Source organism: Hemiscyllium ocellatum, unplaced genomic scaffold, assembly GCF_020745735.1.
Source record: "Hemiscyllium ocellatum isolate sHemOce1 unplaced genomic scaffold, sHemOce1.pat.X.cur. scaffold_1564_pat_ctg1, whole genome shotgun sequence".
Taxonomy (NCBI): Eukaryota; Metazoa; Chordata; class Chondrichthyes; order Orectolobiformes; family Hemiscylliidae; genus Hemiscyllium; species Hemiscyllium ocellatum.
This window is the reverse complement of record NW_026867810.1, coordinates 80,001-87,500: the sequence shown is the minus strand read 5'-3', so window position 1 is coordinate 87,500 and position 7,500 is coordinate 80,001.

The following is a 7,500-nucleotide window of genomic DNA, read 5'->3' as shown; positions in this document are numbered from 1 at the left end:
GGTGGCATCAGGGAAGAACCACAAGGCCCTGGAGCAACGGCCCCTTAACAGGAAAGCCGGCCCGCCAAGGGACCTCCCACACCAGACGGTCGGAGCCAGATCGATCAAAGTGTGGACCGCAGCGAAGTCGCCCCTCGCACCACGCTCGCGGGTCCGGGTTGGAAAACTGGGTGACGAGCACCACAGGGCGGCAGAGCCATCGCACTTGCCGGGTGGCAGAGGAAGGACCGGACTATGTACCATAGCGGCCAACGACTCCCAGAGCCGGTAGCGCGGCGTCTGCTCTCAGCCTAAGAGGCTTTTGGGAGTGCTCAGGCAAGGGTCAGCCTGCACCCTTGCTGGCAGCACCCAGGGGGAACCAGGACGCTTGCGTCTCCCGCCTTCATTTTCGACACAAGCGCCTGAGGAGGGACACCACCCCTCCCCTTGTGTCAAGAGACCTCCGCACTGGCCTCTGACTGATTCTTAGAACGGACGGAAAGAGTCGGGCAAGCCTGTCAAAGCTTTGAGCGAATGTCAAAAGCTTTAGACTGCCGCGAACCCTCCGGCTTGCACTGAGACACGAGGTCGATGTGCTAAGCACCCCGGGGCCCCTTTCGCCTGCAGGTCCCGAGCCGCCAACATGTTCTTAGTATCGTGTTCCCCAAACCTGGGTGACGGGCACCACAGGGCGGCAGAGCCATCGCACTTGCCGGGTGGCAGAGGAAGGACCGGACTATGTACCATAGCGGCCAACCACTCCCAGAGCCGGTCGTGCGGGGCTCGAGGTCTGCTCTCAACGTCACATGCTTCTGTGAGTGCTCAGGCAAGGGTCAGACCACATCCTTCCTGGCAGCACCCAAAGCAACCAGGCCGCTCGTGTCTCTCGCCTTCATTTTTCGACACAAGCGCCTGAGGAGGGACGCCACCCCTCCCCTTGCGTCAAGAGACCTCCCCACCGGCCTCTGACTGATTCTTAGAACGGACGGAAAGAGTCGGGCAAGCCTGTCAAAGATTTGAGCGTATGTCAAAAGCTTTAGACTTCCGCGAACTCTCTGGCTTGCACTGAGACCCGAGGTCGATGTGCTCAGCACCACGGGGCCCCTTTCGCCTGCAGGTCCCGAGCCGCCAACATGTTCTTAGTATCGTGTTCCCCAAACCTGGGTGACGGGCACCACAGGGCGACAGAGCCATCGCACTTGCCGGGTGGCAGAGGAAGGACCGGACTATGTACAATAGCGGCCAACGACTCCCAGAGCCGGTTGTGCGGGGCTCGAGGTCTGCTCTCAACATCACATGCTTTTGGATGTGCTCAGGCAAGGGTCAGACCACATCCTTCCTGGCAGCACCCAAAGCAACCAGGCCGCTCGCGTCTCTCGCCTTCATTTTTCGACACAAGCGCCTGAGGAGGGACGCCACCCCTCCCCTTTGCGTCAAGAGACCTCCCCACCGGCCTCTGACTGATTCTTAGAACGGACGGAAAGAGTCGGGCAAGCCTGTCAAAGCTTTGAGCGAATGTCAAAAGCTTTAGACTTCCGCGAACTCTCCGGCTTGCACTGAGACGCGAGGTCGATGTGCTAAGCACCACGGGGCCCCTTTCGCCTGCAGGTCCCGAGCCGCCAACATGTTCTTAGTATCGTGTTCTCCAATCCTGGGTGACGGGCACCGCAGGGAGGCAGAGCCATCGCACTTGCCGGGTGGCAGAGGAAGGACCGGACTATGTACAATAGCGGCCAACGACTCCCAGAGCCGGTTGTGCGGCGTCTGCTCTCAGCCTAAGAGGCTTCTGGGAGTGCTCAGGCAAGGGTCAGCCTGCACCCTTGCTGGCAGCACCCAGGGGAACCAGGACGCTTGCATCTCTCGCCTTCATTTTCGACACAAGCGCCTGAGGAGGGACGCCACCCCTCCCCTTGCGTCAAGAGACCTCCCCACCAGCCTCTGACTGATTCTTAGAACGGACGGAAAGAGTCGGGCAAGCCTGTCAAAGCTTTGAGCGAATGTCAAAAGCTTTAGACTTCCGCGAACTCTCCGGCTTGCACTGAGACGCGAGGTCGATGTGCTAAGCACCACGGGGCCCCTTTCGCCTGCAGGTCCCGAGCCGCCAACATGTTCTTAGTATCGTGTTCTCCAAACCTGGGTGACGGGCACCGCAGGGAGGCAGAGCCATCGCACTTGCCGGGTGGCAGAGGAAGGACCGGACTATGTACAATAGCGGCCAACGACTCCCAGAGCCGGTAGTGCGGCGTCTGCTCTCAGCCTAAGAGGCTTCTGGGAGTGCTCAGGCAAGGGTCAGCCTGCACCCTTGCTGGCAGCACCCAGGGGAACCAGGACGCTTGCATCTCTCGCCTTCATTTTCGACACAAACGCCTGAGGAGGGAAGCCAACCCTCCGTGTGTCAAGAGACCGTCCCCGCCCCGGCCTCCGACTGATTCTTAGAACGGACGGAAAGAGTCAGGCAAGCCTGTTAAGACTTCCGCGAACTCTCCGGCTTGCACTGAGACGCGAGGTCGATGTGCTCAGCACCACGGGGCCCCTTTCGCCTGCAGGTCCCGAGCCGCCAACATGTTCTAAGTATCGTGTTCTCCAAACCTGGGTGACGGGCACCGCAGGGAGGCAGAGCCATCGCACTTGCCGGGTGGCAGAGGAAGGACCGGACTATGTACAATAGCGGCCAACGACTCCCAGAGCCGGTAGTGCGGCGCCTGCTCTCAGCCTAAGAGGCTTTTGGGAGTGCTCAGGCAAGGGTCAGCCTGCACCCTTGCTGGCAGCACCCAGGGGAACCAGGACGCTTGCATCTCTCGCCTTCATTTTCGACACAAACGCCTGAGGAGGGAAGCCAACCCTCCGTGTGTCAAGAGACCGTCCCCGCCCCGGCCTCCGACTGATTCTTAGAACGGACGGAAAGAGTCAGGCAAGCCTGTTAAGACTTCCGCGAACTCTCCGGCTTGCACTGAGACGCGAGGTCGATGTGCTCAGCACCACGGGGCCCCCTTCGCCTGCAGGTCCCGAGCCGCCAACATGTTCTAAGTATCGTGTTCCCCAAACCTGGGTGACGAGCACCGCAGGGAGGCAGAGCCATCGCACTTGCCGGGTGGCAGAGGAAGGACCGGACTATGTACAATAGCGGCCAACGACTCCCAGAGCCGGTAGTGCGGCGCCTGCTCTCAGCTTAAGAGGCTTTTGGGAGTGCTCAGGCAAGGGTCAGCCTGCACCCTTGCTGGCAGCACCCAGGGGAACCAGGACGCTTGCATCTCTCGCCTTCATTTTCGACACAAACACCTGAGGAGGGAAGCCAACCCTCCGTGTGTCAAGAGACCGTCCCCGCCCCGGCCTCCGACTGATTCTTAGAACGGACGGAAAGAGTCAGGCAAGCCTGTCAAAGAATTGAGCAGATGTCAAAATCTTTTAAGACTTCCGCGAACTCTCCGGCTTGCACTGAGACCCGAGGTCGATGTGCTCAGCACCACGGGGCCCCTTTCGCCTGCAGGTCCCGAGCCGCCAACATGTTCTAAGTATCGTGTTCCCCAAACCTGGGTGACGAGCACCGCAGGGCGGCAGAGCCATCGCACTTGCCGGGTGGCAGAGGAAGGACCGGACTATGTACAATAGCGGCCAACCACTCCCAGAGCCGGTAGTGCGGCGTGCGAGGTCTGCTCTCAGCGGAAGAGGGTTTTGGGAATGCTCAGGCAAGGGCCAGCCTGCACCCTTCCTGGCCGCTCCCACGGGAACCAGGCTACTTGCAATCCTTTCCCCCAATAGCAAGTGCCTTTTGGAGGGACGGCCGGAGTCAACGTGGGGTTTGCCCGCCCTCCAAAGTGTCAAGAGACCGCCGCACAGGCCTCTGACTGATTCTTAGAACAGGCAGCAAGAGTTGGGTAAGTCTGTCGAAAATTTGACAAAGTGTCAAAAATTAGACTTCCGAGAGCTCTTGGGCATGCACACAGGCCTGTCATTCAAGTGCTCTGCCCGCGGAACCGTTTTTCGGATGCCTTTCAAAGTGGTCCCGCGCCGCCATTTTGTTCTAAAAATCGTGTTCCCAGAAATCTCCGGGTACCCCGCCAACCTCACTGTGTCACAATGTCAAGTGGCACTGAATGGGTCTGAATTTCAAATTCGACTGCTTCGCTCTGGAACTCGAACCCGGCAAAACCGTTTGGATTTTTCCCGGTCCAGACTTCCGCGGCAGACAAAGTTAAAGTTTTCGGGCTGCAGACTCAAAACGACATCTGGCCAACCGCCGGGCTCAATTCGCCCAGTTCCTCCGGCACTTCGGAACTCATGTTCGGCATGAGTTTTTGAATCTTTCCCGATGCTTCGGCATTTTCCTCCGCTGACACTTAGAATATTTTTCACACTTGGCCGAAAATTTTTCTAAGTTTTTCTGGTTACTGATTTCTTCTTTTCGGGCATTTTTCTAAGTTTTCTTGGTTACTCATTTCTCATTTTCAAACATTTTTCTAAGTTTTTCTGGTTACTGATTTCTTCTTTTTGGGCATTTTTCTAAGTTTTCTTGGTTACTCATTTCTCATTTTCAAACATTTTTCTAAGTTTTTCTGGTTACTCATTTCTCATTTTCAAACATTTTTCTAAGTTTTTCTGGTTACTGATTTCTTCTTTTTGGGCATTTTTCTAAGTTTTCTTGGTTACTCATTTCTCATTTTCAAACATTTTTCTAAGTTTTTCTGGTTACTGATTTCTTCTTTTTGGGCATTTTTCTAAGTTTTCTTGGTTACTCATTTCTCATTTTCAAACATTTTTCTAAGTTTTTCTGGTTACTGATTTCTTCTTTTTGGGCATTTTTCTAAGTTTTCTTGGTTACTCATTTCTCATTTTCAAACATTTTTCTAAGTTTTCTTGGTTACTCATTTCTCATTTTCAAACATTTTTCTAAGTTTTTCTGGTTACTGATTTCTTCTTTTTGGGCATTTTTCTAAGTTTTCTTGGTTACTCATTTCTCATTTTCAAACATTTTTCTAAGTTTTTCTGGTTACTCATTTCTCATTTTCAAACATTTTTCTAAGTTTTTCTGGTTACTGATTTCTTCTTTTTGGGCATTTTTCTAAGTTTTCTTGGTTACTCATTTCTCATTTTCAAACATTTTTCTAAGTTTTTCTGGTTACTCATTTCTCATTTTCAAACATTTTTCTAAGTTTTTCTGGTTACTCATTTCTGCTTTTCCAACGTTTTACTAAGTTTTGCTGGTTACTGAGTTCACACTTTTAAACATTTTCGGGCATTTTTCTACGTTTTTCATGTTACTCATTTAGCACTTTCAGGCACTTTCCTATGCTTTCCTGCTTACTGATTTCACACTTTTAAGCATCTTCGGGCATGTTCCCTAAGTTTTGCAGTTCATTCGTTTGGGACAGTCAGGCAACTTTCCTAAGCTTTCCTGGTAACCGAATTCACATTGTTGAGAACTTTGGAACCCTTCCCTAAGCTGTGCTGGTTACTCACTTTACCTCTTCAGACACTTGCCCCCGTTGTGACAGAGACCACTTCCCGACTCGGGAAATGCACCAAATTCGGCCTGAACTCAGAGGGCAGTCCCCCCTCGAAGGCGTGGAAGTCGGCAGAATCGCCGGGTCAAATCCGGCTGAGCTACCCGGCTTGGAAGCCTCAAAGTCGGTATGAGCTGTCAGGTTCACTCCCATCCCCGTTTGGACCACTTCCCGACTCGGGAAATTCACCACATTCGGCCTGAACTCAGAGGACAGTCCCCCCTCGAAGGCGTGACAGTCGGCAGAACCGCCGGATCAAATCCGGCTGAGCTACCCGGCCCCGAAGCCTCAAAGTCGGTAAGAGCTGTCAGGTTCACTCCCATCCCCGTTTGGACCACTTCCCGACTCGGGAAATTCACCAAATTCGGCCTGAACTTATACAACAGTCCCCCCTCGAAGGCGTGACAGTCGGCAGAACCGCCGGATCAAATCCGGTTGAGCTACCCGGCTTGGAAGCCCCAAAGTCGGTAAGAGCTGTCAGGTTCACTCCCATCCCCGTTTGGACCACTTCCCGACTCGGGAAATTCACCAAATTCGGCCTGAACTTATACAACAGTCCCCCCTCGAAGGCGTGACAGTCGCTAGAACCGCCGGATCAAATCCGGTTGAGCTACCCGGCTTGGAAGCCCCAAAGTCGGTAAGAGCTGTCAGGTTCACTCCCATTCCCGTTTGGACCACTTCCCGACTTAGGAAATTCACCAAATTCGGCCTGAACTTAGAGGAGAGTCCCCGCTCGAAGGCGTGGAAGTCGGCAGAATCGCCGGGTCAAATCCGACTGAGCTACCCGGCCCCGAAGCCTCAATGTCGGTAAGAGCTGTCAGGTTCACTCCCATCCCCGTTTGGACCACTTCCCGACTCGGGAAATTCACCAAATTCGGCCTGAACTTAGACAACAGTCCCCCCTCGAAGCCGTGGCAGTCGCTAGAACCGCCGGATCAAATCCGGTTGAGCTACCCGGCTTGGAAGCCCCAAAGTCGGTATGAGCTGTCAGGTTCACTCCCATCCCCGTTTGGACCACTTCCCGACTTAGGAAAATCACCAAATTCGGCCTGAACTCAGAGGGCAGGCCCCCCTCGAAGGCCAGGCATTCGGCAGAACCGCCGGGTCAAATCCGACTGTGCTACCCGGCCCCAAAGCCTCAAAGTTGGTATGAGCAGTTAGGTTCACTCCCATCCCCGTTTGGACCACTTCCCGACTTAGGAAATTCACCAAATTCGGCCTGAACTTAGAGGAGAGTCCCCGCTCGAAGGCGTGGAAGTCGGCAGAATCGCCGGGTCAAATCCGGTTGAGCTACCCGGCCCCGAAGCCCCAAAGTCGGTATGAGCTGTCAGGTTCACTCCCATCCCCGTTTGGACCACTTCCCGACTTAGGAAAATCACCAAATTCGGCCTGAACTCAGAGGGCAGGCCCCCCTCGAAGGCCAGGCATTCGGCAGAACCGCCGGGTCAAATCCGACTGTGCTACCCGGCCCCAAAGCCTCAAAGTTGGTATGAGCAGTTAGGTTCACTCCCAACCCGTTGGGACCACTTCCCGACTTAGGAAATTCACCAAATTCGGCCTGAACTTAGACAACAGTCCCCCCTCGAAGGCGTGACAGTCGGTAGAACCGCCGGGTCAAATCCGGCTGAGCTACCCGATTTGGAAGCCTTCAACACAAAACCCATCCGGCAATGCCACTCAAAAAGGGCCCAAATTCAGAACCACCCCCTTCAATAGGTACCACTTCCTCGGAGACACTACCGGGACACGCTCCCCTCGGCGAAAATTAAGCCCCCACCACTAACTGAAGCCAACCGCAGCCCCAACTTCAACGGAGAAATCAGTAACCAATTCAAAAATGCACTTGGTTACTGATTTGTACTGCTTCAAAAATATTCTAAGTGTCGCTGGTTACTGATTTGTACTGCTCCAAAAATATTCTAAGTGTCGCTGGTTACTGATTTGTAATGCTCCAAAAATATTCTAAGTGTCAGTGGTTACTGATTTGTACTGCTTCAAAAATATTCTAAGTGTCGCTGGT